The sequence below is a fragment of the Mytilus edulis genome, chromosome 14 (genome assembly GCF_963676685.1).
Source record: "Mytilus edulis chromosome 14, xbMytEdul2.2, whole genome shotgun sequence".
In the NCBI taxonomy this organism is placed as follows: domain Eukaryota; kingdom Metazoa; phylum Mollusca; class Bivalvia; order Mytilida; family Mytilidae; genus Mytilus; species Mytilus edulis.
The window spans coordinates 20107676-20120023 of record NC_092357.1 but is presented as its reverse complement, the minus strand read 5'-3'; the positions used below and the strand labels follow the sequence as shown (position 1 = coordinate 20120023).

Here is a 12348-nt window from a genome sequence, read left to right as displayed (position 1 = left end):
CAATTTAGGGACAGCAACCAAACAACGGGTTATCCGATTCATCTGAATATTTCAGGGCCGATAGATCTTGACCTGATAAACAATTTTAACCTGCCAGATTTGCTCTTAATGCTTTAGTTTTTGAGTTATAAGCCAAAAATTGCATTTTACCCCTATGTTCTATTTTTAACCATGGCCAGCCTTTGGGCCAGGTGAGCTAAAAATGGATACGCAGAGAACCAGAAATTTTGGCCGAGACTGGAGATACCAGATGCCTGAACATGGAACTACCTTTCAGAAAAGAAATTTTCAACATATGGACAACTGCCTATGTAAGTTTTGTGGGAAGACTGTGAACAATCAATTTCATTTTAGACAATGTATAGCAAAAATGTCATTTTGCTATAAGTGCTGAAATTTTGGACATTTCGCCAGAATGTGTAACTTTCACAGACAGCCGGACGTTAAAGTTGTTAAATTTAAATCCAAATCGAAATTAAGGCGCGACGGAGAAAGAATGAGGATATTCAAAGAACAAAAAGCTATGTCGATTTTTCCTTGTGCGGAACTTAACACTACTGAACTGCTGGACTTCTTTCCAACCTTAGATTATAATAAGGAATTTATAGATAACGTTAGACTCAGGCATAACCGAGTGAATTCAGAGAGAGTAAGATTTAAAATCAAAAGTGTACACTATGAAAAGAAATTTAAAGAGTTAAATCAAAAGCATACCAGTATTGTTAGCAATCTAGCAAAACTTCGAAAGCAGAAAACAGATGATCAAAAAGATATGGAAAAATTACGGGAAAGCATTACTGATCTTAAAGAGGCTAATCTTCGGATTTACGATCAAAGATGTGAAGCAATCGACCAGCAATACAAATTACAGCGCGACAAACAACATATGCGGGATCGAATCACCACACTTGAAGACGAACTGGACGATATTCGGAAAAATACAAGTGAAGATAATCATTCAAATCAAAACTATCGATACAGAGGACGTCACAACCATAGAAGAAACCTTCGAAACATTTTCAGATGAATAGCAAGACCCGGGACGTGTCTTTAGGGGCTGCGGGAATAAATAACCGAAAAATTTGGACAGTGCAATGAAATTAGTTTTTAAACAACATTTTAGTATTTCAATTGTTTTTTGTTTATTTAGGTTTTGCATTTATTTTATTATTCTAGACTTTGTCGTAAATTTAGGCATAAGTGTTTTATACGGATTATGTGTCATAATCTTGGACAAAGGTCTTAAATGCATTTACTCTATTTATCTCTTTATTTATTCTCTGTGACAGTTTAGACTATAATTCACAATATACGTTTCGGACACTAATTACTCTTTCAATCTATTGTTATTACTAATTTGTCATCTGGTAATCTGCTTAATTGCTTATATATTGGCGAGTTTTGGATGTGTCCATGGGCCACTCGATATCTCTCGGCCGGAAGTCAGAATAAAATTCTCGGAACGTCTCGAAAGTTTTCGGTCATTTATACAGGTCTTAACAGGTTGTTATCTACGTCTTTGATATGGTCCCTTGATGGCCCTTGACGACGCAATTATATTTGTTTTAAAACGACCACTGTGCACTGTGTGTATCTGGGTCAATTATAACCAGTCCGGAATGCGGTTCGATAAAATTGCTCCCCTTGTTTATTTCGCTCTCCTGTCAAATCATCTAATTTCGGTACCTCCAATGGTAGACGCTACAACGATGGGTGTCGTCAAGAAAGGTACGATTAAAGGAATCAGCTAGGAATTAGACGATCACCATTGGTATAGGTGAGTTGTTTAATAGTTGTTGCTTTGGAATAAATGCATGTTTAGGATTTATTCATAATCAGGAATAGCTGGAAAGGAAAGAAACGTGTTGCTACGTGAACCCGGAAAGGCCGGGACGAATTTTAAAAAAAAATCTAGAGACGATCGTTCTGAGTGTGCCACCTACACATTCAACCGTGTGCACAAGCACAGTATTCCCTATCTATGTAATGTGTTTTCATAATTATGTGATATAGGGAAAAAAGGTAGCAGCTTTTTGTATCTTGTTGTTAAGCATTTCCAGGGGAGATAATGTTATTTTTCACGGTGTGTTCGATAGGTTTGTTACAATGTAACATTATATAATAAAGTGGATTAAAATAGCCTCCCACACTCAATTAACTGAATTTCAATTATTCTATTTACCGTAGTGCTATAATATAAGACTTCGGAGGTTCATACCACTTAAATTCAACGTTTTTATATTGGATTTTTTTTTACTATTGATGTTGAACGGTTCATAGTAATAAAAAAAAATCCGATAAAACCGTTGAATGTAAATGATATGAATCTCAGAAGTCTTATGTATTGTCCTTTAATATAAGACCGGAGGTTCATATCATTTACATTCAACATTTTTTATCGAATTTGTGTTTACTATCAATGTTGAACGGTTCAACGGTTCGACATTGGTAGTTAAAAAAAAAAATCCGATAAAAATAACGGTTCAACATTGATAGTAAAAACAATCCGATAAACATGTTGAATGTAAATGAAATGAAACTCTGAAGCCTTACATTATAGGACTATCGTTTATTAGTTTTTTATCCTAACTTAATGTTTTTTTGTGGTGTATATTGCAAAAAAGGGGGGCTTTTAAAAACACCAAAATACCTTAACACTCCTACAATATCTGTTTACAGAATGAGAGAGATATTTCGTATTCTAAAACTAATTTTTTTCACATGTTTGTTAGATATGTTGAAAATACAGACAAATGTTTATTTCGTATATCCATCCCCTCTTTTTCAATTCATTAGTTCAAGATACAGCTATGAAGAATATGCAATAACCTACATTATTCTAACATGTGAAGACCAATGAGGCCCCTCATGGGGGGGGTCCTAGTAATCACATAATCACCATTTTTTTGCCAATATAATCACATAATCATTAAATATTTGCTTATCTTTAGTAATCAAATAATCATAAACTAAAAATACAGTCCTAGGTAATCAAATAATCATGAAATATTTGGCTTAATAATCAAATAATCATTACAAAAACGGCCAAGTAATCACATAATCAAAAACCCCATGAGGGCCCTCACCAATGAAAACATTTGATATGATTTGAAAACATGGCCAATTAGGTAGGAACTTTGGGTTTCGTAGACATAAATTATAATTCAACATTTTCGATTTATATTTTTCTTTATTTCATATTCTAGTATATTTAATAACATGTTTATATTTTGTGATGCATCTGATGTATAAATCCAGTGGCAGATCCGGGAAAGAGCTCTTAGTTCCGATCCGTTTGTACGTGGAACATGTGGATGTAACCCCCTCTTTAATTGCCTGTTCGATTTTTATGTTTGCAGTGTCAAAAAAGGAGATAGACAGCAGTTTTATCAAGAAGTTATGTGAAAGTTCTGCTATACATCTGACAGTCAGGAATTATTCTGAAGTACACATGTCGACCAGAGGCATAGAACAGAGAGGAGAGGTTTTAAAGTACCATATGCTTATCTAAGATTCCAATTTGAACTAAAGAAAGCAATATATAAAGATATATGGGAGAAATAATCTATATGAATAAAGTTATGCCACAAAAAGAACTTGTTTTTTTTTATATACATAATTTGTCAAATGTATCCATAACAGAAGAGATGTGAATGCATCCTTCATAGCCTTGTAATACTGATGGTAATAATTTATATAATTTCTGAGATGATATAGCAGTGCCATTGGTTTCCCCTTTATCCTTCTTCAAAGAACTTGATCATCTGAACCCTCCTTTTTTTTTTTAAATTGGAGCCCTGTTCAAGAACAGTATAAAGAGTATATGCTTAATTTTCGTTGTCGTTTAGAATCATCTTTTTTTTTTTTAAATAAAACAGGTTGTACATTCTACATAAAATATGCTAGTCAACCGTAAATGTTAACACCCAAAAAAGGTCTTTAAATTAGTATATTAATTTTTTAACTTACAAAATATGTCAAAGGTTTAAGCATCCCAAACATTTCCATGTGACTTGAATTTTTGATTTGTCAATATCAAGCAAACTCGATATTTCCCATAACATCATAATAGTTTCGTTTTTACTATTTAAACAACAAAGGACTAACTCTTGTACAAAACTGTAACAGATTATCAAAAACTGTCTAGTAAATACAATTTTAACCCAAGCCGCTGCTCTTTTAAGCACAGTCTTAGCAATGGCTTGGTTAATTGTAAGTGTTTGGTGCAAAGACTGAAGACTTGAGACAATAAAATGGAGGTACGTATGTATAAGAACAACGTTTTCAAGAATATAGGCGGATTCGGGGGTGGGGCTTTCGTCGGGAAAACATGTTGAATCACTGAAGCATGACTGTAGCGAGCTCCCCTTAGCTCAGTCAGCCCCCCACCCCCTAATGTAAAATTCTGGATCCCCCACTGAATTTTGGTTTGAACAGTGCGATGGAAGTCTTCAAATGTATATATAAAAAAATGAAAGTCTTTGTGCTGGTTATTTACATACGGGAACGAAAATTTAACTTCAAATTGTGAAAAAGAGTGAGGGGTAAGATTCATTCAAAAAAAATATCGTCTGATCCAAAATTCGTTCGGAAAAATATTGTTGTCAGGCAAAATTTAAAACCAGAAAAAATATTATGAACTCTGATCTTCAAAAACCTTATAGTGTTAAGTTTTGAAAGAAAAAAATATTTGATTGGTGGAGGCGGACAATAAATGGTCGCGCTCAGACAAGAAAACCATACCCGCTTTAAAGTTAAATGATAAACTTACTTACTTGTTGATGGATTGTTTCCTGGCTTGCTTTGGTAGAGTATTGTTGCATGTTTCACATTCGAGTAATATATATACGCATGTGTAGTACATGAAATATGAAGACACCGGTGTACTACTATAGTACTTGACTTGAAATAGTGAGCATGTATGAGAAAAATAGAGTGAGCCAATTGTAAGATGCTATAAGATAGACTAACAAGAATGTGTCCATAGTACACGGATGCCCCTCTCGCACTATCATTTTACATGTTCAGTGGACCGTGTAATTGGGGTCTTTTATTTGGCGTTAAAATTAAAAATATCATATCATAGGGAACATGTGTACTAAGTTTCAAGTTGATTGGACTTCAACTTCATCAAAAACTACCTTGACCAAAAACTTTAACCTGAAGCGGGACGAACGGACGCACAGACCAGAAAACATAATGCCTCTCTACTATCGTAGGTGGGACAATAAAAATGTATCGAAAATATAGCACAAAAGAAATCATGAAATAACTCAGTGCAATCCCAATCTAAGATGCAAACACATCAAAAGAAAAACAAAATCACACCATATCTCCACATGACACAAAACAAAAACTGCAATCAACAAATAAGACGCAAAGAGTCACAAGAAATTAAAAAAAAAATCCATTCGAGGGCAACTACCGATTTTGCATACTGTATGATCGAACACAAACATAGCCAAAATATGACACCGAAGAAATAAGACGCAAACTAAATTACAAGAAATTGCAAGATCAATAAATGATGTATAAAAAATAATTCCGAACGACAATTGGTTAACACAAACAAAAGGAATACAACGATATAAATATATGCAACTTCACAATGATCAACCAATCCGGGTTACTGTATAACTAAGATGTAACAAAATGTGTAACAAAACTTTTTTAAATAATACAGAAATTATGACTGTGTAAATGTAATTGTTTAAGAAAAAAAACATGTGCAAACATGCAAATATTATTAAAAGAAAAGAGTTTTAATCACTTAAAAGTCATGTGATGTTACATATATAGGACGGGTGTGTTCGATGCGTAAATTAATTAACAAAACCCCGTCATATTACATCCAACTTAGAAATTGCGTCCAAATGTCAATTTTAGGTGTGCCACTTTAGGAATGGTCTTAAACGATTGACAATTCATTTCTCAATTTTTGTAATTTTCCCCAGATTTTTTTCTATGTCGGGCAAAAAAAAGTAGCAGTTTTTAAGGAGACCCCCTAAATGACGTAACAGCTTGACTTATGGTCGTTTTAAAAACGATCGTTTGCAAGTTGCATTGTTTACAATTGTACAATATGAAAATTAAACAACGTGAATGCAAATATTTATAATGACTTTACGGAAAGTAACTTTTGTGACATCTTGACAACCGTATACAAAGTTTATTTCACTTTTCTACCTTCTAAACACAAGAGGTCGAATTCTTTTGTTCTATTTAAACCGCATATCGGACTGTAACGTAGTCTCGATTATCCAGACGCTCCATATGCATATGTAGAGTCTGGATCCAATCGGTTCGAATGATTGTAATGTGAGGGCGTGTCCAAATATGCAAACACACGAGTTGGATATTTTCGGAATGTTTCTAGACTTATCTTTCATTTGCGATAAAACTAGATGAAAACAAACGGAGGAAGTAGCAATCACCATGCCTGAAAAATTTGTAAAGCTAGGTAATTATATCTGAAACTTTGTTTTTGTAAATATACTTTCAAATACTCCATTAATAAGAACTACCTATAAAGAAATAAAACACTGCATACTCAAGTACATGCATTGATTCGCTCGTGTATGTAACAATGTATTAGATTTTAGCGAGAGAAATTTATGTATTACTGAAAAATTATTACACCAGGGTTTTCGATATCACAAACTGGTCAAAACATTTACTAAATTTTATCACCGGTATAAGGAAATAATTCGTAAATATAACTCAACATGCAGACATCTTATACGTTCAGGTATTTCACATCCAAAATTTTATGGAAATATTCTTTATAAAGCACAAAAATGCCAGTATTCTCCTCAGAAACTAACAAAACCTTTAAATAGACTTATTAAAAGGGGATATAGTTACGATACTGTTGTTAGGTCATTAAAGATTGCATATTTTGGCTTTAACATTGATTCACTGATAGGGTCTTTGCATCGGAACTAAACACATTTATTTCTAAAAAAAACAGTTGTTGGCATGACACGGGTTATGTTCTTCTCATATATTTTATGATAGTATGATACTAAACCCCTAACGGGAGGGATTGTACCTGATATTCATATGATGAAGACATAATCTTTCAATCAGTTTAATTGAGATCTGGAGCTGGCATGTCAGTTAACTGCTAGTAGTCTGTTGTTATTTATGTATTATTGTCATTTTATTTATTTTCTTTTGTTGCATCTTTTGACATCAGACTCGGACTTCTCTTGAACTGAATTTAAATGTGCGTATTGTTATTCTTTTACTTTTCTACATTGGCTAGAGGTATAGGGGGAGGGTTGAGATCTCATAAACATGTTTAACCCCGCCGCAATTTTGCGCCTGTCCCAAGTCAGGAGCCTCTGGCCTTTGTTAGTCTTGTATGATTTTAAATTTTAGTTTCTTGTGTATAATTCGGAGTTTAGTATGACGTCCATTATCACTGTACTATTATGCATATTTTAGGGGCCAGCTGAGGGACGCCTACGGGTGCGGGAATTCTCGCTACATTGAAGACCCATTGGTTGCCTTCGGCTGTTGTTTGCTCTGTGGTCGGGTGGTTGTCGCTTTGACATATTCACCATTTCCTTTCTCAATTTTATTACTTTCTTGTAGTTACGTCTGTTTGTTATTTACAGTCCCCTTTAACAGTTGCAATTTTGTCATTTATAATTTTCAGATAAATTTTACACATCTTGGAGAGAAAGTAAAACAAACAATGGAATGTAGCAAAGTGGACATTATTCCCAATGAGTGCTGAATATGAAGATTGTTTGAACGGCGGTATACAACTGCATGGTAACAATTGCCTTTATTTGAAAAATTTAGTGATAGGATAAATCTATAATTGTTTATTTTAAACTGACTTTGAAATAACCAATAGAATTTCCATAACAACATGTACATGTAGTTTCTTCCATTTACAAGCTGATTTAATAATTCATAATGTGACCAAGCACAGAATCCTCTATAAACTGGTGGTCCCCAGATTTGACAATCAAATATTTTAAATGACTTATATATGACTGGTTATTTTTTGCAATAGATATTATAGATTATTATAGTGAGGACCAGTAGGTTTTCTTGTAGGAACATCAGGAAAAAATATTTTCAAGAACTCTTGTCTGCAAGCATGCATTCCACAACTCACTGGTCAATGATTTTTAGTATTTCAGATCTTATCAATTAAAGATATATTACCATAGCTATCTTTTTTTTTTTGTTCTAACCAAAACCATATTTGGCTATGAGTGAATATAATTTTATTTATTCATAATTTTTATTATTCATTACTTTGCACCCCTTCAAATTAAAACAGATCTGGAGACATTGTTCATTGTATACATTGACCTTATTAAAATTTACCTTTTATAATGATAAATTGTTACTCATAAAATATTATATTTTTTTAACTAATGATTATTCCATTATTGTATTTTCTAGCACTTCTTTTTAACATGATGGAGTTGCGAAATTTACCACGGTTCTATGGACAACTGAAGGAGAATAATTTCATTTGTCAAAGGACAGGAGACTTTCCATGCTTCAAGACTTTAAATGCTGAAATTGTAAGGCTTTAAGAAACTAATGTATATGTATATATGGTCTTGTCTTATGCTTCCATAAAAAACATTAAGTATAATTTAAGACTTAACTATTTTATTTAGACATATTTTTAAGAAAAATATAATGTTTTAACTTTGTTCAATGCACTTTTATAATTTCTTTAATTGGAAGAAATAAAGCACTTAATTTATACACAATAACCTTTTTGATTTAAGCTTTTGTATGATCATTACATGGAGCTTACACTGTTTGAAGAGATGTAGGTATATGCCAATGAGACACCAACTCAACTACAAGAATAACCAAAGGAACATATGGATATGCCAATGAGACAGCAACTCAACTACAAGAATAACCAAAGGAACATACAATGTGTCAAAATACTTTTTTTAACTGTCTAATCAAACCTAATGCTCCCTACAGTCAAATATCAAACAATTAAGAGTAAACACATGCAGTAATTCTTTAAATACATAATGTTTGTCTCCAATTAATAAAGCAGTTGTCTGTACTTGTGTCATATCTTTGTAGGGAAATAAGATGCAGAGAACCATTCATGAAGTGTATACATGAAACTGATATTTACAATGTTATTCAGAGCTATAACTCTAGCCCTTAGGATTACATTACACTACTATTGCTTGCTAATTCTACTATCAACAGTAGAAGAGAGAAGATTCAGGACTAAGAGTGATTTTTGCAATTTGCTGTGGATGATGGCTTAATCAAATTTGGATGCATTGATGAAATTCATACAACGATGATAGTTAATTCTTTGAACAAGAAAAAGCTGTAGATATTTTCAATGGTGCAAAACAAAAAAAATATGAACTATAAAATGATTAAAACTGTGTTGAGTTAACAATTTTTATAAAAGTGACAACATTTACCTACATGTATGTAAAGAAATATATAAAACCCCAAAGATGCTTTTATTTAGATTGATTGTAAAGTTTACATGTCTGGCTGGCATGCATCATCTGTCTTTGTTCATGGTTCATAAGTCAGTGTAACTTTTCAAATGGTGGATCCTCATCTAAGATACTAGAAACAAAATGCCTCTAAATGTCTATTTGGTTTATGGAATGATTGTAAGGTGTACAAGTCTGTCAGGCTTGGTTTATCTGTCAGACCTTGACCTTATTGTTATGAATCATTAATATCTTTAAACTTGTAGTAAACTTTTATCTGTTAGACTGATAATATAAATCATTTAAGCAGGAAACACATTTCAGCTTGTTTTAGATATCAATCTCTTGGTGAAATTTCTTATTTTACAAATCTTGAAAAAAATAATTTATGATCAAATTAAAGAAGATATTTAGTGCAGAATATTTTATTTCATTTTACTATATTATACTGATAGGGTCTGTCGTCTTTTGCAATTTTTGTATAAACATGAAGATTGCATTTTTGGGTTCATGCATAAAAAAAATTAAGTCAAACAGTCCTAGAATGAAGATGGAAGATTTGCTTAAAATTGGTGTAAGGAAGATATTTTTTGAAGCAAACTTTACAAATATATCTTTTCATTATTAAGTCTTTTAAGTTTTTGCAGTGAACATTTACATATAATTGTCAATATTTTTTTTTATACATAAATAACTAAGTTAAGAAGATGCGGTTATAATTGCAAATGAGACGACTTTCCACTACGAGAGCAAATGACATGGAACTTAACATCTTCTTAACTTAGTTATTTATGTATAAAAAAAAATATTGACAATTATATGTAAATGTTCACTGCAAAAACTTAAAAGACTTAATAATGAAAAGATATATTTGTAAAGTTTGCTTCAAAAAATATCTTCCTTACACCAATTTTAAGCAAATCTTCCATCTTCATTCTAGGACTGTTTGACTTAATTTTTTTAATATTAGTTAAAAAAATATAATATTTTATGAGTAACAATTTATCATTATAAAAGGTAAATTTTAATAAGGTCAATGTATACAATGAACAATGTCTCCAGATCTGTTTTAATTTGAAGGGGTGCAAAGTAATGAATAATAAAAATTATGAATAAATAAAATTATATTCACTCATAGCCAAATATGGTTTTGGTTAGAACAAAAAAAAAAGATAGCTATGGTAATATATCTTTAATTGATAAGATCTGAAATACTAAAAATCATTGACCAGTGAGTTGTGGAATGCATGCTTGCAGACAAGAGTTCTTGAAAATATTTTTTCCTGATGTTCCTACAAGAAAACCTACTGGTCCTCACTATAATAATCTATAATATCTATTGCAAAAAATAACCAGTCATATATAAGTCATTTAAAATATTTGATTGTCAAATCTGGGGACCACCAGTTTATAGAGGATTCTGTGCTTGGTCACATTATGAATTATTAAATCAGCTTGTAAATGGAAGAAACTACATGTACATGTTGTTATGGAAATTCTATTGGTTATCTCTGACACTATTTTGCAAAACTATCCATTATTTTATGCATCAATTGTAAATAACAACATCAGCTGAGTGAGACAGGGTCCTTGGATCCTCTATATATGTGGCGGAACAAAATTATCCATACCTGCTGCATATGTACTATATAATTTCTTTCTAAATTGTTTACACTAGTAATTTTGGAGTCCCATATAGCTTTTCATATAGCTTGCTGTCTGGTCTGGGTCAAAGCCTTGTAAAACATGCCATACATGTAATATGTCTATCACCTGTATTTGTTATTATCAGGTTGGGAACAACCCTCTCTCATGAAAGGGCCATTTTACTGTTGTAGAAAAGTTAATATAAAAACTTATAAGGGGGATAACTTTTTTAAAAGAGGAGTCCACTTATTTTGAATAATATAAAAGAAAATTATACATGTTAAAGTCCAGGAATATTATAAAATTCTTTGAAAAGTAGACCATTTCATACCAGATATATATAGTGTCTGATGATCCCTTTAGTCATGTTAGTACTTAAAAGCGATTTTTTTTACCAAAACTTAAAGTGACCCCTCTTCAAAGGCTATTTATAACAATAAGGGGTTGTTTCCTACTTCATTATGACTTGGATGGGTAATTTTCTCAATGGCACACATACATATACCACATCTTATTATTCAATTATTTCTTGGTGAACAGGGAAAAAGTACTTCATAAATTAAAAAAAAATCAAAATGCAAGTGATAAATCAAATTTAAATATTACCATATAAAATTGAGAATGGAAATGAGGAATGCATGTGGCAAAGAGACAACAACCCTACCACAGAATAGACAACAGCATGACAGCCAAAGGCCACCAATGGGTTCCAGCTTTGCCTTAAAAATTAGCAAATTAAATATTGTTTTATAAAAAAATTCAAATGGCTCGCCCCAATTTTTGAATTTCAAAAATCTTTACAATAAGAAATTTAATTTGTGTGGCCTAACTGTATCATGGTTATTGTGTAAATAAATTTGTATTATTTAAATGTTCATATGATCAAATACAGTAATTAGGTTGGCAAATTTACTGGACTGTGTAGGACCACTCATTTAAGGTAGCACAATACAAAGATTTTTTCATCCCCAATCAGACACCTTTAAACTGATGTAATTCCACTCATCTTTCTTTAAATTTTATAAATGAGGTACCAAAAGAAAGAAGAAAGATTAATCTTTCAAATTGTGAAAATTTCATTATGATATATTTATTACATAATTAATTATTATGTAATTAGTTGCTATATTGTGATGTCCACACTTTAATGAATTTAGCTTCTTTGTTATTCATAGCATCCCAAAATATTTTATAGATTCTTGCACAACACAGTTTGACCTCCAAAACTGTGTCTCAGATT

The 12348-nt window shown here is 31.9% G+C and overlaps 1 long non-coding RNA gene across 3 annotated transcripts; it reads left to right on the top strand.

Annotated features, from left to right (window-relative positions):
* Window positions 1-6261: 6261 nt before the first annotated feature.
* On the top strand, window positions 6262-9401 carry LOC139503410 (uncharacterized). Of its 3 annotated transcripts, none has more exons than XR_011659092.1 (4): window positions 6413-6460; window positions 7664-7767; window positions 8428-8552; window positions 9082-9401. It is a non-coding gene; the product is annotated as an uncharacterized lncRNA (long non-coding RNA). The 3 variants fall into 3 exon arrangements; XR_011659093.1 differs by having other exon boundaries at window positions 7664-7782; XR_011659094.1 differs by lacking the exon at window positions 7664-7767 and having other exon boundaries at window positions 6262-6460.
* The last annotated feature ends 2947 nt before the right edge of the window (window positions 9402-12348 follow it).